This window comes from Trachypithecus francoisi, unplaced genomic scaffold (genome assembly GCF_009764315.1).
Source record: "Trachypithecus francoisi isolate TF-2019V2 unplaced genomic scaffold, Tfra_2.0 Lachesis_group3, whole genome shotgun sequence".
NCBI classification, from domain to species: Eukaryota; Metazoa; Chordata; class Mammalia; order Primates; family Cercopithecidae; genus Trachypithecus; species Trachypithecus francoisi.
This window is the reverse complement of record NW_022681468.1, coordinates 21,434,416-21,452,760: the sequence shown is the minus strand read 5'-3', so window position 1 is coordinate 21,452,760 and position 18,345 is coordinate 21,434,416. Positions and strand designations below refer to the sequence as shown.

Below are 18,345 nucleotides of genomic sequence, written 5' to 3'. Positions count from 1 at the left end.
GCATCTGGGCGGCTAAGGCAGAGAGAGGCTCCTGTATTCTCTATGTAACCGCCTCCAAAAAAGCTGGGAAATTTCGCGGATCAAAACGTAGGCGCTTAAAGCTGACCCGCTGCTGTCAATGTTGGGACTTAGATACATTTTTGCATCGTCATTCTTGTGTGTGTTTTCCGTTAATTCCATTTTAAGGCTCAGGCTCCAGCTGTCTCTCTCGCGTGCGCTCTCCCCTCTCTTTCCATTTCCCATTCACACATCAAACTCCGTCCTCCGCACCCCTATCTTCCTGTGTCTTCGTCTTAGTTATGTGAATGTGTGTCATTAGGCTTACTCGGACACTGGATGGGTGAGTGGGAGGCAGCTTTTCTTGCGGTTTCATTTACACTTGGCATGGGTGGCTGGGTACCCTCCACAATTCGTCTCTCATACGGAACACAGTTAAAATCTATAGCTAGAACCAGCGAAGAGTTCCGAATCTTCAAAGCGCAGCTAGGACAGGAAATAATACAGGGTTGGGGGGCGTGGACGGGGGCGGAGAGTAGAGAAGTAAAGGAATAAAACCAACTTCGTTGGCAACTTCAGTAAATCCGGTAACTGGAGGCAAAAAATAGACTCCGAGGGCTGGGTCTGGTCCGGATGAAACGCTAGGGCTCCTTCCCATCCTTGAATCTGGGCGCTGGAAGCCAGCCACGGGCGTCTTGCCACGCGAGTGCCCCTAGACAGCAACACACCCACTGGAAACGCACGTGAACAAAGCTCTCGCCCCCGGGAGCCGCCGCCTGCGGTTTCCTAGTCGATCCCAGCTTCTCTAGGGAGTGTCAGGCGCTCACAGGGTTAAGTTAGTTCCCTCCCTGGTAGGAGGGAGAGGAGGGGGAGGGGAAAAGCCGCATACTGTCTCAGGCTGGGTACCTTGTAGTTAGTTGTACGTTCGAAACCTGTCGCCGTCACTTGCGCTTTTGGCATTATCCATTGTCACCGCGGAGGAACGAGCGCTTGAGACAACATCAGCGCCCGCAAATCTCCGCGCCAAGACGCTGCGCTACTCCTTTCGAGGTGCGCCTCTGGTCCTCCGTCCTGGGTGCCTAGCAGCGGCGAGTCGGCATCTCTGCTCCCACCACCGTGTCCACCGAGCCCCGGGATCAGGGTGGCAGTTCTCAACGATGGGCAGGAGGGAACTCGGCGGCGACCCCTAAAACAATACCATGCCCCGGCAGCCCCGCTGCTGCCGCGCCAGCGTCTTCCCTTTCCACCTCCCTGACCCTGTCGGATTTGGATGAGCCCATTGCGAGGAGAAGACGCAGCCGTCAGGTAAAAGGGGCTGCGGTGCCAGGTGAAGTTTCTAGTAACAGGCCGAGCTGCTGCTACGCTGGCACCACGCTGTTTCTTTGGGGAATTTCTTTTTTTTTGAAAGAGTTGGGGTGGTCATCTTAAGTGGGGTGTTCTAAGCTTTGTCTTTTACCTGGAGAGAAAATAGGCAGCTTAGCTTTCTCTCGACTTTGGGGACATCTGTCTGCTGGTCAAATCCACCTCCTCTAAGGAGCTTCATAACTGAGTTCTGGGTCAAAACGCAAATTTGCTTGTCTAGTAGATGCATCGATGCTAAATTGGGGTTCTCAGTGCCCCTAACCTTGCCAGAGTTCACCCTCCTACTTCCGTAGATTGAATCTCTTAACTTTCACCAGTAACAACCGTGTCCCCTCCACAAGCTGTTGTTAATGTCACCAGCGTTATTATCAAGCGGTTGTATCTAAAGACACCAGCGTGCTACCTGCCCATAATCTGGGATCGATTAGCAGTTAAACAGACGCAGTGGATACTAATTCCTTTTCCTTAGAGTTGGTGGGAGTGAGAGTGGGGATGGGGGGTGCTTTTTCCAAAACCAAGTCCCTTCCAGCCCTGCTTGTCCTCTTCGGGCTGGCGGGCACTGAGCTGGGGCCATCTAGCCTTTCTAGAGCGCCTGCGGAGGTGGCAAAGGCTCCGGGAGCACAGCAGGCGGCATCGGGAGCGAGTTCCTTGAGCTGCGTGAGTGGGACGCAGGGAGAGGGCGAATAAAGCCCCCAGGTGCTGAATGCAGGGGCAAGGAGCCAGCGAGGGTGACTGGAGCAGGGCCTTGCCAGCTGTTACCCAGTCTCTGCACAGGCTTGGGGGCTTGGAGCCTCCTGGAAAGATCCCTCCGCCGCGCTGACCAGTACCGGGCTCGCCCCCGCACTTTGAGCGCTGCCGCGGTCTTTTCTCGTTTGTAATCAAGCCCTAGATCAAGGCTGTAAGTTGAAGTCGGGGTACTGACTAGGGAAAGGAAGCCACAGTGGAAGAGGGTGACTGGGACGGGCTGGATCCATATTTGACACCCGGAAAACTCCTAGAGCGTGTGTGGCTCCTGCCAGCTGTAGTTACTGGTGGAGCTGAGGCCACTGCCACTGTCGTCGTTGGCGCTTTGCTCCTGGAACCTCCCAGCAAGATGGCACTCACTGTCTGTTCCCTTCCTATTAGCACCCCCAGCCGCGCCCCCTCCTCCCCGGGATACTTATTAGTCACACACTGTGGGGAGAAGACGGGCTATGTAAATCTAAGTCAACGCGCCTTCCTAGCCACCTTTGCATAATGCAACACGAACAGAGACCGGCGCGCACGAACCGGGTAGTGTGCGCGTGTGTGTGCGCGTGTGTGAGCGCGTGTGCCAGCGTGCGTCTCCGCGCGGGCGTGCGTCTGGGTGGATCCTTGCGTGGCAAATCGGGCTTTTCTCCAAGTCGTCTTAACATGATTTAGGCTCTCAAATACGTGAAGGCGGTAGACACAACAGGGATGCGAAGGAAATAAAAAACAATTGAGGAAGTGGTGCCAAGTCACTCATGCTTTGAACTGAGTACGAGGAGTGCGGTCGCGCCTGGGGCGCGTCCGGAAATCATCCTCTGCCTGTGGCGGCCACCGCCCCAGTTCAACTCTTCTGCTGGGAGAGCTGAGCGGATCCCTGGGGGGTTGGTCCTCGGCTAGTTTCAAACTCTCCGTTTGCATCTCGCGTGGCCACAACCGACGGCGCGTCTCGGCGTAGCTCTTGGAGCGGGCTCGTTCTCCCTCTTCTGTTCAGATTCAGCCTCACCGGACTTGTTACAACATGACTGCAACTTGCTGGAGGCAGGAGGAGCAGCACGAAATGAGATGAGAAAACCAAAAACATCTCCTCCTTCCGACATGGAGACGTGCACCTAGTTTTTTTGCTTGTTTGTTTTTTACATTACTCTTTAACCTTTGGAAAGAGATTGCGAAGTGGAAACGTTGCCTGTACAGAAATCAGGCTTCTTAGCTGTCAAGACTGTTTGCTAATCTTTAGGCTGAATCCCTCGTTGTCCGCCGCAATCTGTGGGGAAATTTAACAACGCTCTTGCCAGAAGCAGCCAGCGTGAAGGAAGAAAGTGGGGGCTTTTAAATTAATCCCGTTAATTTTTTGATCACTCCCCCAGTTAAAGTCATTTAAGGTGGTGGAAGATGAGGGAACTAGTGATGGGGTGAGGAGTGGGGGGCACATCACCAAGGTTGTCTGCATTTGAAATAACGCCATTTTGGTCGAGAGGTTTGCTGTATTTTACCCTCTAATCTCACGTTTCGATCATTTCTCAATGTCTAAGTAATAGATCCTCCCTCTTGGCAGTACACCACTAAGCAGGCATGGGGAAAATCTCCTTTCAGGGTTCAGATGGTGGCATTATCCCTAAGGGCTGCTGGTAGGGACGGTATGTGCCGGGTAGACAGAAAGAAGGTCAGGTTGGCATCTGCCGGGTTAGCCAGGAGCTCTGAAACTCTTTTCAGAGAGGACAGGGTTAAAAGCCAAGTCCGACTTTGCCTCTTGGAAATCGTTGGGTAGCAGCCGCGCCTCCCAAGCATTCTTGAAACCAGAAAAGTGGGAGGGACTCCGGGAGAGAGGGAGGGAACCAGGCAGGGAGAGAAAGAGGGCTCCAGGAGCGGAGCGCGCCAGAGCGCGAGGGACGGAGGGAGAGGAGGAGCGCGGGAGCTGCGGAGACGATCCTGCGAATTCATTACTGTAAACATCTCCGGGAGTGTCAGGAGGGGTGGGGGTGGGGGCCGCGGCGCCTACATTAGCCCGGCCGCGTCGGATTGAGGCAGTAGTGTGGTCTGAGCAGCCTCCAGACCCACGCTGGGCGGGCGCAGCACTTGGAGCAAGCCCTGCGCCCGCCCCCGCGCAGCGCCGCACGCCGGGCTCCGAGCTGTCCGCACACACGCGTCGGAGGAGCGCCCGCCTCGCTCTCCCGCCGAGTCCTAGGATCCTCCAAATCCGAGGAGCTCGGGTGCTGCGGGGCCGCTTTCTGCCGCCTTCCCCGCTCGCTGTACTTCTTTTGGGGTTCGTTGGCTTGACGAAGCGGAGAGGGGGAGGCGGAGCAGGAGAGAAGGCGGGGGCCGCGGCGGCCGGAGCCAAGAGAAAGTGGCATGCCCGAACCCTGGAAGCGGAGGTGGCGGAGGACTGGGGAAGACGATGCCGCAGCTCCGTAGGGGACGTAGGCGAGAGCGAGCGAGGCGAGCTGGGCGCCCCGGCCCCGGCCGGCTGCGGGGAGGCGCGCGCCGCTCTGAGGCTCCGGCCTCCGCACCCCCGCGCCCCGACTCTGCGGGCGACAGGGCTTGGCTCCAGCAGCCGCCGCCGTCTCCTCCGCTGCCACCCGGAGGACCCAGCAAAAGTTTGGATCTGGGGGAGGGCGCAGCGCTGAGCGGGATTACCACCAGGGCTGGAAGGAGACCTCGAGAACCTTTGCAGGTAACGCGCGCCCCCAAGCCTCTTCTTCCGTGCCCCTACGTTGCGCTCCCGCTTCCTCCCAGAGCCTTTCCTGGCCCTCGCGGGTCTGGCAGGAAGTAAGAGGGAGGCGAAGTTCAAGGTCCCGGGGATGGGCACCGAGCGCTGGCAGATCACTAGTCACGTTAGGGGGGCAGCTGTGCGGCGAGGCAAATGCCCCCAGGAGTGGATGAGAACCCTCAGCCCCAGCTGGCTCCTCATCTTGTATCTCTTTGGAAATTTGGAATGTGAATTTATGGGCTTTTAAAGTATTCTTCAGTCCAGAGAAACGGTTCATGGATTTCACTTACCTAACGCACCCCCCTTCACACTCTCACCCATTTACCATTTTAAAAAAATGATTTGAGCCCACTCCCTACTCGCCTGCTTCGTTTCGCTGGACAGCAAATTTCAGGGGTGAAATACCGCAAGCAAAGGCGAAAAAAATATCCTTTCCCCTTTTGACATCCCTGGAGTCCTCCTTCCCTCCCTTCACCTTCTGGCGTCATAAAATAGGAACTTTAGAAGTTACATTTTCATTCAGGGGTGAGGTGAAACGTGTTAGCTATTGGTGATGTGAATTTGCCACGACTGTGCGTATGTGTGTTTGTGTGTGTGCGTGTTTGGGGGAGGGGATTAGTGGTGTTGCAGAGAGGCTGAATTTTTCTCTGTGGCCTGAAACGCAGTGGTCCAAGGTAGTGAGTGGCCGCGTGAGCGCATTGAGGCGGCGGCAGCTACGGAGAGAAGACGGTCACGTTTCCCGAACGACAGCTTTACTTAGGCTAAGAAAATAGCTGCAGCTCACTCCAAAAGCAAAAAGATTCCAGCCCCAACTCCCCGACGCCCCCTTTCCCCCAACTGAGTTTTTAGTTTCAAAGCAGCTCAGCGTTTGCTGCTGCTATCTTTATTATGATCATTATTTATTCGCCTGGAAACTCATCCTGTCTTCTCCTGTGAATGGGAATCAGTCTTCAAGAGCTTTTGATTAATTTTAGTAAGGGAATCTCTTGTAAAGCTTACAGTTAGCTAACCAAGTGCAAGGCACAAATCCGTGTAAACGCTCGCTCAAGAGTGCAAGGTGCTGATTAGATTTCTTTACATGCTGCATTTGCTATGCAAAGCCTCTTCTAAATGGGAGCTATTGCTCCCCACTTAGCTGGGAGGCTCTTTAATCACAGAGGGTTACAGGGCGCTTTGGAGCATGTCCACTCGCCCACAGACTTATTGCAAAATTTATTATGTCTAACTTCTCACAGCCAAAAGCTAACACGAAAGCTAGCTTCCGTATCGGACCGATATTGTCTGTAGACTTAACCGGTATGACCTTAATAAATATCCAACGAAAAGGCCCCCACCAAAAAAATTTTTTTTGAGGTAAATAGAATGCAGATTGGCATTTGTCCAGGGATATATTAGGTTGTTCAGTGTGAATGTAAAATTTTAGGTCAGTATTTGAAATGTTAGAACTAGATTCTTACTTGTTTTCATTACTGAACATGGGCCAGCTGCTTACGATGGGCAGGCCACCAGCCACCATATTAGCAGAGAATCAATCTGTGGATAATACGCATACCACGAAAAGTAGCTTTTTTCTCCACAGCTTTACTGCGTCTGAGAATACTACTTCTCTTCCTCCCCTCCTTGAAAGCCCGAAACAGGATAGGGTTAAACCATTTAGGGATTTTTAATAATCACTGAAGACAGCGCAACACCATACTGTCATGTTGAGTTGCAAATATCTTTGACTGGAGGAGGTTGGAAGATGAAATTTCAAACATTATTCCATGTCTCTGCCAGTAGATACAAGAAATTGTGAAAAGAATTGGGCTAGCTGTACTTTAGCAGAACCTATTACAAACCTAGCATGGAAGGAATGCTGTTTTTTTTTTTTTTTTTTAAGAAAAAGCCCATGTCTTAACACTTCAGTAGTTTCATTGCAGTTTTAGAAATTCCAGGGGATGCTTTTAGCAGAATAAAGTAGATTTCCAAATGACACCATGCTGGGTTACCCTGGAGTCCCCAAAGCAGTCCTGGCTTTTCCTGTATGCTAGGTTTCAGATGATGTGATCATATCCGAGTTTGACTTTGACCGGCTGGATCTAATTTGAACCTTCTCTGATGCCCGTTACATTTATATTCTGGCCTGCTGGTGAGTTTGATTTAGGATTTAGACAACTTTATATTTTCCCAGTTTGAAGCTGTGGTTTTAAGAAAGGCTCAAGTATGTACAAGTCCAGAAGCTTTATTCTGTAGAGACCCAGTGTGAACATCTGATCTAGTTTGACTCTTGAGCTTTGTACTTTACAAGAAAGAATTCCTGCTTCTGGGATCTGAAGCATCTGAAGTTAAAAAACAGCAAGGGTGCCAAGCGGCTTTTGGTTTTGCTCTCTCTTTAGAAGATTCAAAAAAGGTCAAGGTGTTGTAATATTTGTATTCAGGTCAGACTTTTCCGGATAATCATCTTTTGATATCTTTAATTTCAAGTCAAGTTCCTTTTTCACTAGATTACTTTAATAACTTTGTGGTTTCTGCTACAGTGATTGAAATTCAGTCCATTAGTGACCTCTATCTGTGAGAACTGAATACTCATTGTTTTTTTTTTTTTCCTTCTCAACAAGGTCTGAAGATAATGTTGGGGGTGCTGGGGGTGAATCCCAACAGCTCTGTAGTTCTTTCTGGATATTTCAGTTTACCTAATTTGATTTTTCTAATACAGAGTTCAATATGGATAATGACAATTACAGTAATAAAAATGTTATGGACTAACAGGCAACTAAATGGTTATTCCATATATCATTGACAATGTGATCAACATAAATAAAACACCAGAGCTATCTACTGCCAATGAAGGGATTGTACGGTCAGGCTGACTATTGTTTTGGGACTCACAATGCTGCTGAATGTAAGTGAAATTTTATTGCTCCTAAGTGCTTACATAACAAGGGAAACTTGAGACGAGCTCAGAATATGTATGTGGTAACTAGACTTCATGGTAGCTGTGTGTATATGTCTTTAAATTCAGCTGTGCTTCTACTGTGAACTTATGGTACAGATCAAAGAGTGTGAGAAGAGTATTTATAAACAGATGGTCCTTTTAAGGAGACTGTAAAAATCTGATTCCTAATCCAGGTTTGTCTTTTGAGGGTTTTCAGATAGAAATTTCAATTTTAGCCTATTATTTCAAATGCTAATTGAAGACAAAGTTTACTGAATTTCTTAGGTGGGTGGATACGATTATCTGACATTTTCCAGATGGTTTTGGATCTAGAGGTATTTGGGGATATGGAATTTTTAGGAGGTTTTCTTTCTTTTCCCTTGGGCAATTTTTACACAAAAGACTTTTTTAAGACTATCTATTATTATTATTAAACAACCATTATCGTACTTTAGCCAACTTTCTTACCTTTTCTACTCTCCAAATTGCTTTTGTGCAGTTATATCTTTCTTCTAGAACTACATGTTGCGAATTGAAGTATCAGTATACTTTTACTCCTTTCAGTAATAAAGGACCTCCAATTACGTATCTGTTTATAGTAAAACATACGCACACACAGACACACACACACACACGCACGAAGAACCATTTTAAGACAGAGATTCTTTTAAAGGTTTTAAGTATGTTCCTTTTTTAAAGGCTATGACACAAATATTGTAATAAAAATATCCTGTGTTCTGATGAATACAGAGACTTATTTCAGTCTCATGGAACAGTAAAACACTGTATTAGTAAAATAATCAGTGGTATTTTGAGTACATAGTCAAAATCTGTTAGAACCTTCATGGTTTTTTTTTTTTTTTTTTCCCTTCCTTGGCGAATTTCACATCTACTGGTCTTTTTGGTTTTCTTTGATTCCTTCTACTGTGGCTCTTTGAAGTGATTCAAAATTAAACAGTAGCTACTTTTTCAGGGGAATTCATCATGTTATGTTCAGGATTCCAGAAGAGTTAATGATGCAGAAAAAGTCCTGTAAAACATCTTTCTAAAAGAAGTCCTTCTCTTGCAAGCTTCCCACTTACTGGCCTCCTGTACCATTTGCAGTGAATTGGAACTCCGTTATTTATTTATTTTTCAAATACCACCTCTAACTTAATTTAATGTAGGATGTGTTCCTGCAAAAGTGTGCAGTGCCATGTGTCTTGAGTCACCCAAACAAAGCAGTGTCATTGTTATGTCCGGATCTGTTAATCAGGGAAGGTCAAAGAAAATATTCTTATATAATTTGGAAAGTCAAAAGGGCACGTTGGTGATTCTCAAACACTGGTCAGTTATTCTACTAATACTTAATAAGGACATACTTTTTCTGGCAGTTTAATGGTTACAGACCTCAGCCATTTTTGAAGCATTCACAAAATAACTCTCTGAAGCTACTAACCATTAGATGCTCATTAGAAACTGAGCAGTTTTTCCCCCTACTTTGTTCCCAGGTTGCTTTTAAGGGAATGTGCAAGAAACTTGGAAAAAGGTCTTCTCTTCCCTTCGGTTCACATGTCATACTGTTATATTTCAGTTCTCTTTATTAGAGCTTTCATGACACAGATAAAAGAATCTTCCATCTGAACCCCTTAAGAACTTGAGGGCTTTTGGATTTAAACCCACTGAAAAAATACCAGGTCCCAAAGTTTATAGATGATATTAGGCCTCAGAACAATTGAAACCACCTTCAGCAGGGAGCAAAAGAACAGTGGCTTCTAAAATTGGTTCACAAATATACTATCCATTGAAGTCAACAGAGGTCATATGACTGAATGGAAAGCATTAGACGCATATCAGTCCTGAAATAGGTTCACATGCTGGTGTCACTCTTAGCCCCAGCTGCCTCTACATGTCACTTTCATCAGAATCCAGCATCTAAACAGCCTCTGTAATGATTTCCTCTCTCACTTTGGCCCCAAAATTGGACTCAAGTACTTAGACAAAGGAAATAATGCAAGGAATTGTAATATTCAGTGTATCTAATAGACAAAAATTCATCATCTCTAGTAGACATACGGGCCATAGAGGTTCGAGGAATCTCTTTTAAGATTGATTTTGAAAGCACATTCGTATCCACCCTCATCACTCCCGGCCCTTACGTTTTCCAGTTCTCACATCCAGGATTTCATTTATTTCTCACAACTGCTTCTGAATTTATACAAGAAAGTCCTACCTGCCTCACTTCTGATTGGATAACTGGAGCCAGAAAGAAGTTAAGGGCTACTAAGGCAGGGCATTTTATTATACAGATGTAGAATTCTGCAGATAGAATTGAGAAGTTCCATTCTTTATGAACCCACCCAAAATAATGAGAGTTGTTTGTTTTAGTTAGAACAGTAAGAAAAATCACAAACCTAGACATATTTAGATTTAAAATAATAGCATTTCACTCTTCTGCATTAGATTAGATGACAAGTTTGCCTGTTCTGAATGAGCATAATCCTATGATGTAGGTATTTGGCACTTTGACTGTGGAGGGGAGTGGGAAATAAATGAGGTTGCCTTGGGGGAAAGAACAGAAAATCTGCATTCTCGTGTCAGCGTACTTCTTTCTATAGTCAACCTTGTATGAATTACTTAATCTCCTGGAGACTTAATTTCCTCTCTACAGAGTTCAACAGAGTTGTTGAGAGGTCACATAAGATTAATGTGTGTGAAAATACCTTGATAACAATACAGTGTTATATTCCTATAAAGAGGCATTATTCAAATTGATAACATTTATTACTGTATGCCTGTCTTGTGCTATGACAGACTCGGTTTTATATAAATAAGATGGTAACCAAGACAGTGTCCTGCCATTCAGGAGCTTTCGCTCTTACGGGTTCAAGGGATATCGTCTAACCAATACAGTGTCTGGTAGCCCCTGCATCATTTCTTCCATTCAGTTAATAATGGATTATCTCTTTTTCTGAGTTTGTGCTATTTTGATGAAAGTATCCATTTTAAGGATAAAGGATAATTAGGGTGAGTTGAGTTCGAGGGTCAAACTTTTCCTTTGACAGCTTGGCTTGATTCTGGAAATAGAATTTTGAGGATTTTTTTTGGAAAAAGAAATCATCAATGTTTTCTGAAATGAGGTTGTTTCTCTATTTGACTGGATTTACAGTTTAACCATCCAGGTTACCTTTTGCAAACACACACCAATAGAAATACGATTTTTTAAAATTTTGATTTGCAAAATAAGGCAGGCTAGTACAAAAGAGTCATTTTAGTACATTAGCAAACCTCCTCAGCCCGTTACCGGTGAATAGAAAGGTAATTTATTGTGAAGCCAGCATATATTCCAAAGCTTGGCTTTATTTTGATGTTAGTGTCATTAAACCCTGTGGAACAGTTTTTTTTTTTTTTTTTTTTTTTTTTTTTTTTTTTTTCCAGACGGAGTCTGGCTCTGTCTCCCAGGCTGGAGTGCAGTGGCCGGATCTCAGCTCACTGCAAGCTCCGCCTCCCGGTTCACGCCATTCTCCTGCCTCAGCCTCCTGAGTAGCTGGGACTACAGGCGCCTGCCACCTCGCCCGGCTAGTTTTTTGTATTTTTAGTAGAGATGGGGTTTCACCGTGTTAGCCAGGATGGTCTCGATCTCCTGACCTTGTGATCCGCCCGTCTCGGCCTCCCAAAGTGCTGGGATGGAACAGTTCTTTACAGTGTATTTCTGCATGTTTTGTTCAGTTCTGTTTTTACTATTGTCAAATCTGAGACACTTAATTTTAAGTGTTCCAAGAGTGAGCATGTTTATTTCTTTCTGCTAAATTGTTTACATTTAGGCCTTTGTAAAGGTTAATTCTTAATTGTTTTTGTGTTGCATAGTTGAAGCCTTCAGAAAACAAATGCCTTGGTGAAATCTATATTTATAAAATATATAGTTGGATCCTGATTCTTGGCCAAAATGAATATTTCTTTCAGTGATTTGAGGTACGAAGTCTGTATCCAACAACATTCTTTTCAATCTATGATTTGCTATTGTGGGAGTTCTGACACTTGCTTTTTTAAGGTTTTTTTTTTTTTTTTTTTTTTTTGAGACGGAGTCTCGCTCTGTCGCCCAGGATGGAGTGCAGTGGCGCGATCTCGGCTCACTGCAAGCTCCACCTCCCGGGTTTACGCCATTCTCCTGCCTCAGCTCCCGAGTAGCTGGGACTACAGGCGCCTGCCATCTCGCCCGGCTAGTTTTTTGTATTTTGTAGTAGAGACGGGGTTTCACCGTGTAGACCAGGATGGTCTCGATCTCCTGACCTCGTGATCCACCCGTCTCGGCCTCCCAAAGTGCTGGGATTACAGGCTTGAGCCACCGTTTTTTTTTTTTTTAAGTTGATTAGTAGTTTAGCAGTACATTGTAAAATATGTGGCCACAGAACTGTATTTTAACAGGAAAAATTGCTTGCATAGTTTGGCAAAATTAATCTAAATTCCTTTTGTACTGGCAGTGTTGAATGATATGATATTTGAAGAGAGAAAATATTTGCTACTACTTTAAAGAGGTCTACTGATAAAATGAGAATCATCTGTAGGTATATATGAGGGGAGTTACTATGTATTTATATCTCTGAAATGCACCAACAAATATAAGTCTTATGTACCATGGGGAGGAAGTACTGTTATACCCTGAAGCTAGGTGGTGCCAGTTTAGCCCATATGTCCTTAATATGATAAAAATAATGATATAACCCAAATAGATTTTAATTGGTGCTTTTCTTTTCCAAATAGGTCTTAGGGAAACTGTGAATGAAGAAAAGTACAAAATGAAATCAGAAAATATATTTAAGTCTGACTGGCCTGATCTTCATGAAGGAGATATTCTTATGGAGGTTTCACCAAATGAAGAAAGCTTGCTCATTGAGTCAGGAGATGATTTTTAGCACTAACAATGTACTGGGCATAGAGTAAGATGGGACAGGCCAAAAGTAGGTAAGGCGTGATCCCTCCACTTGAGGCCAGCTAGGCTGGTAAGCAGAGAGGTAGACACAAAACCTAATTGCACTGCAGTTTTATACAAGATTGAAGGGGATGCAGTGAACACTAAGTGTGCCAGAAACACATAGTGTTAGTGAAAAGAGCTCTTCATTGGGAGATGGACAGTCCTGGGCTCTAGTGCTAGCTCTGAGACTTGTTAATTTTGTAAACTTGGCCAAATTTTTAAATGTCTTTTACTCCTTGTCTCCTCAAGTAGAAAATGGAGGAAAATACTTTCTACTCCTAGAGCTATTATCTTAGGATCGAGGTAATTCTTAAAATGTCTACCTGTAGAGTACTAATGAATGACGACTGTAGGTCCTTCTGTCTCCAAAATGGTAATGATTTCATTGTGTTCCCTTACCTTCTACTGACTTGTCTCAGTTTGAGGAATGAACTGGGTCCTAACTTGGACTTTATTTGTTCGTTGAAAGCATAGCCTTTGTGACAATTGACGGGTTTATACCCACCCCCATGCCTTCTGCCTCACAGCCATGTGTCCTTCTACCAATGACACCAGTGCCTGCAGCTTCCAAGGAGTTCCATGTCTAGACTGTGACACTGAGCTCAGTGAGCCATGGTTATATCTTTGCCAAAGTACAAAGATTTTTATCAAAATGAATTTTAACAACTTTCCTCATACAATTCACTTTATACATGACTCTTGGCAGAGTCATGAAAATATTTTATTGTAGAAGATTAGCATGTAAATTATCATTATGCTTGCTTAAGGCTTATTCCATCTTTATAGAATGATTATACCTTGCTGTGGACGTTAGAATCAGAATGATACTCTTGGGCTATGAGTTCAGTGTGGAACTATTTCTTTCAGAAGATAATTTTCAATTAAGTAAAGGAACTTCTTACTGTTTCTACTGCAGATACTTCTGAACAAATAGCAGTGCTCAGATGTCCTGCTAAAAATACATGGTACTGGGTTATTTTTCATTTATCATTATAATTGCATGTATGTATAGTATAATTTCTGTGTTGCACTCAACATTTGAGGTTTGCCCCTGTTTTTTTCAACACTATGAATCTGTAAATTTATTGATGTAGGAAAGCTATATTTAACAAGATGTTAGGCATGCCCCAGACCTCCAAGCTAGGAAACACATAGGCTTTTTCTGTTAAGATCACATAATATATAATGTAATATATACATATAATTAATCAAATTGGACCTGAGAGAAGCAGTCACTAGAGTGTGTTTTGTAAGCTGTTAACATCTTAGTAAGTTGCTTCTGAACCAACATTCAACCCAACATAAAACAAAAAGACCTTGTTTTGCTACTTTAGGAAATGTAAGAGAGATTAAAATTCTTTGGGAAATGGTTTTAAAAAGTATTTTTGTACTCAAATAGGTAAAGAACAAGTCCAGTGGTGCTGGCAGCAATGGAATTTAAAACTTGATTCTAATAATCTCTGAGTCCCGAAGGAATGCCACGCAGACATCTGTTTGAGTCACGAGCTTGTAACTGAGGATTTGACAAAGGTTGAGTCCTCACTGTGTGCCAGGCACCATGCTAAATTTTGTGCTAGGCCCTTGGGAGACTCTTTTCAGACAAGACTTTGTCCCTGCGCACAGAGAAATCTGATAGGTTGGCCTGTAGTCACTCTTTTCTAAACTTGACCTATCTACCCAAATTAACCGAAGGAGCTGGTTAGAAATACAGATTCTTGGGCCAGTAAGAAGAACCTGAAGTCCAACTTCCTGTAACCATCAACACATGAAACCCTATAAGTTTAGAGTTTATTGTAACCTTCTCATGCCCTTTGCTGTACTCAGTGTGCAAATCGTGAAGACTAAAGTGGATCCTGTGTTAGTGGTGATCCTGATGTGTTAACTCTGTGATGAAACCTGGGAATGTGAGTTCTTGAAAACTCCTATTATTGGAAATCACTGAGCAGGATAGTTTGTAGAATTTTTTTTCTGACCTGGAGAATCAGTGGTTTTTATAGTTGTCTGACTTGTAGTCACTTGTGACTTTCTGAAAGTTTTTCTGTGTGTTTTGCCACATAGAAAATATTGCTCAATTTAACTCCATCTTCTAGAAAACTATCTTCAGAGAGGCCAGATATTAGGGCTGGCTTCCCTCTTGGTAGCAGCAGTCTCCTGTATGTTCTTCCCACCATCAGTATCCCCTAAACCATTGTACTGTTCTTGGTGTCCCCAGAGTTAATTTCCTAAAAACAAAATAAAGAAACCACATCATATTCCTTTAGAAACCTACCTCTTGTATCCCCTATACCTCTGGATAAAGCCCATCAAAACTTGTTATCATGCCAGGTGAGATCCGTGACAATCCAGATCTCAAACCACTACTCAGACCTCATTGTTCAGCACACATTTCTTGTACCCTCATGCCAAACATGGTGAGACATGGCCCCCAAATACTTTGCCTTTCCCGTGCTGTTTATCATTTACCTAGAACATTATCACATAGTGTCCATTTGGTAAACTCTTCCTTTAAGAGGCACGTGGATGACATTTTCCCTCCCGGTCACTCCTTTTTCTGGGCTTCTACAGCGTTTTGTTTGAACCTTGATTGGTTCCCTGTTTATGTTGTATTATAAAATGTGTCTGCTTACATGTCTATCTCTCTCATTAGACTTTAGGAACATTGGCCCATTCATTTCATGTCCGTGGTGCTAACAAAGTTGCCCAGTGTACCACATTCTGCAAAAATGTAATTGAGTTAGTAAATGGCATAGCACCGGCCAGACCTGGAACACAAGAAGATCTTCATAATCCAGTGAGAAGGACTGCTTCCTCAGAAGTACATTTTATTTTTATTCCCATAGATCGATTGCCCAATCTATCTATGGGCAATGCAGCCGCCACCTTTCTGCCTTACTCTGAGCAGGTTTGTCAGACAAATGTTGGCTGGTTAACCCAACCTTGGTAAGGAGCAAGCTTTCCAAACCACACATGAGGCAATTCATATGCCACACTGGATAGGTCTGTTTAAAGAAATAATAATTCCATTTGATGATACATCTTTCTTGGAACTGAGTAAAACTGTCAGTTAAGTAGATGTTTACACAGATGTGGTTTTCCATACAATGAGAAATTTAACTCATAGCATTAACTTTGTGTATCTGTCTTGGCATAATTAACAAGAGCAAAGCAAAGGTCTTGTGAAATTTTGTGCATTTGCTCTCTTCTTTATTTTTTGCTTTTCATTATTTTGTTTATTTCATCCTAGGCCCATTATTTCCTGATGGAGGCCTCTGAGGACCCAGGGCTCTCCAGAGAAGGGAAAAGACTAGAAATCACAACGCCTTAATTTGGCTCCAGAAAACAGGATCCATCCTTAGTCTTCATGATTTGCACATTGAGTACAGCACAAAGCTTGGGAAAGTTACAATAAATTCTAAATTTATATGGTTTAGTGTGTTGATGGTTACAGGAAGTTGGACTTTAGGTTCTTCTTGTTGGCCAGTAGAAAATTCTAACAATACTTTGCTGAGTTTTGCAGTAGATTGTCATTTGATGGACAAAGTTGACTTGCATGCAAGTGGTGTATTTGCAAACACACATTAAACACACTCTAATCCCTTCCTCCCCTTTTTTCAACAAAACTTTTCAGTGGCTGAAAAGAGTAGAAGAGGATAGAACATAATTTGATATGCCCCTTTCTAGCTTTTGGTTCCATCTGGGCTATCTGCATGTTGGGAATACTTCCCAAGCCAGTGGGAAACACGTGAAAAAACACCTGAGATGATTTTTGATCAGACACTACCCCTTAATACTGGAGGCTTGCAACACCACCCCAGATCTTTTCATGTTAATTTATGAAACTGTTTAGAAACAACGTGCTCTCCTGATTTCTTGAATTACAACGAGTATTGGCAAGGCCAATTTCTTATCCAGAAGTCCAGTAATACAAAAACAATAACAACAATATTAATAGTGATATTGATCATAAGGTTTATTGAGAGTGCTGCTTATGCAGTTCATGTGTATTACCTCTTTTAAACCTTGTAAAGTAGGTTTCTGTTGATTTAAGTTGTGAATAGCCTCATTTCACACAAAGGGAAACTGAAGTAGAGAGAGTTGTCTTAGATTGCTTATCTTACTTTAGAGTTATTATGAATTGTCTTAATAGGGTAGATGAACACTGGATAATTTCCAAAATCCACTCAAAATTTATTTGTCCATGGCTTAAAAATCAAATTCAGAGGTGATTACTCACTGTCCAGTGGATATAAATGATGAGCTGCTAACCAGTGGTCCAACTTTCTATATTTGACTTTTCTAATAGACAACTGCCTAAGAAATCATTAGTTAGTCTTTGCCACTTTTGAGTGAAAGAGATTCATGAGTCTCTCAATGTATTTCTGTAACATGGAAATAGTGAAGAATCATTAATTTGAAAACAAAGCATGACAACTTCTAGCACATTTTCAGTACTAAGGAAAGCTTGCGGATACATGCCTAATGATTAGGGGCTATATTTATTGTAGAGAACGCTCTCCATTTTTTCCCCTTACCCTTTTACCAGCACTGCTAATAAATAGTTAAATGGATTGATTTGAGATTCACCTCTTTTTCCCTGTGGAGGTGATAATGGACAATGGAATGACCAGAGGGAAGATAATGGCATAAAGTGTGTGTCCTCTGAGAGGGCCTGCGAAAAATGGAGAGTTGACTGTGTTATTAATAGATGGGCTTCACTGGTTTTCGAAATCTTTGTAATTGCTCAGGTGGTAGACTTTTATTGGGTGAAAAAATGGCCAGAGATGGGCTGGGAAAGACTTATTCCACACTGATGAATGGAAAATAAGCACAGTTTGTGCTTGCAAATTTTTACACTATTCAGTTAGATTTTTGACCATCCTCGCTTTTTGCACTTTCTGTGGTTGCACTAATCTCCACATGTACGAAAGTTGTGTTTTTTGAATTCTAGGGTTGTAATTAAGACCCTTCACTTATTTGTCCATGGTATTTCTATGTAAATATTATTAATACTGTCTAAATTTTGTGATCCATTCCTTAATTCCTTCACTTCCCTTTAAGCAGCTAGACTGTGGCTTCTGTCACTTCTGTGTTCTTTTGTCACCATCTGCTCATTATCTGTCAGGAGGCAACTGTGAATTGTTTTTGCCCTGGGCCAGTCTAATGGAATCCTTAATGGGGCTGTTTAGGGAAGTAGGTACTACCTAGGTGTGGTAGCAGTTAGGTGAATGGCTCCACAGCTAGCCAGCTCCATTACCACATGAAAGCACCAGCACCATTTGGCTTCCTGGTGAATTCTGCGGTGCTTCTTCTGTCTATGGAAGTGCAAATTTAGCTGAATTGGGTGGAACCAAAACGCTTGCCCTCTGCAATTTGCTGCTGAAAAATGGGCCCTATAAAGGAAACCTTAACATACCAGTGTCTCTGCTGCTAGAAATGGCTTCCTGGTTTGTCTGGACTGCATGCATCTGTCAAAAATCAGCCTGTGGCCTAGTGTCCCTCTTCCTTCCCTCCAAGTGCTGAACTCACTTGAATTTTCCACTGGACTTCAGTGTCAGTGTGTTTTAGAATGAACCATTCCCAATAAAGTCCTACTTGTGCTGAATTAACATTTCTTTATTAAACAAAATATGCTGCCTAGAATCAGTAGTTTGAGTTTTCTTTGATTACTGTCTTTTATTCATCGTCATG

At 43.7% G+C, this 18,345-nt stretch overlaps 1 protein-coding gene across 2 annotated transcripts in view; it reads left to right on the top strand.

Annotated features, from left to right (window-relative positions):
* The first annotated feature begins 793 nt into the window (after nucleotides 1–793).
* Nucleotides 794–18,345, top strand: part of FLRT2 (fibronectin leucine rich transmembrane protein 2) — a 99,805-nt gene continuing 82,253 nt past the window's right edge. Inside the window, exon 1 of one of the 2 annotated variants that reach the window (XM_033191705.1) lies at nucleotides 794–1,302. The gene's annotated coding sequence lies outside the window, so the exon portion shown is untranslated. Of the gene's footprint in view, nucleotides 1,303–3,978; nucleotides 4,757–18,345 lie in introns of those variants that run through there. The other variant, XM_033191704.1, reaches the window with a different exon arrangement.